The sequence below is a fragment of the Arachis ipaensis genome, chromosome B06 (assembly GCF_000816755.2).
Source record: "Arachis ipaensis cultivar K30076 chromosome B06, Araip1.1, whole genome shotgun sequence".
NCBI classification, from domain to species: Eukaryota; Viridiplantae; Streptophyta; class Magnoliopsida; order Fabales; family Fabaceae; genus Arachis; species Arachis ipaensis.
The window spans coordinates 29,449,133-29,449,612 of record NC_029790.2 but is presented as its reverse complement, the minus strand read 5'-3'; positions in this window follow the sequence as shown (position 1 = coordinate 29,449,612).

Below are 480 nucleotides of genomic sequence, written 5' to 3'. Positions count from 1 at the left end.
AAGAGAATATGGGGGAAAGAAAATATAGGAAAAGAAATTGGGTGAAAATTTAACTTTTCTTTTATTTGGATCACCAAAGAAAGTGAAGAGAAAATGAAAATAGTAGTGTCCTACAGCATAATATTTTCTCTTCTCCTATGAGATGAAAACGGATAAAAAAGAACAAATAAAGACACAATTACGTATTTACCCTAGTAAACAGAGAATTAAAATTTCACAATTTACTTTCTTCCAAATTTGAAAACATATCTCTTGTCTTCTCTCCATTTTGTGACCAGCGCTACCAAAGTCTCATCGTCGTCATCCAGAACGCCACCGCGGCATCATCATCGTTATTACAAGTCCATCGCAACTACATCTCTTCCTACTCAAGACGAAGGTGAGTTTTCCGTTGTTTTCTTGTTTCTCCCAAATTTCCTTCAAATCCATGCTTTGCTTCTTCAGCTGAAGTTGTAGAGGTTTTCTATCCATTTTCTGGGT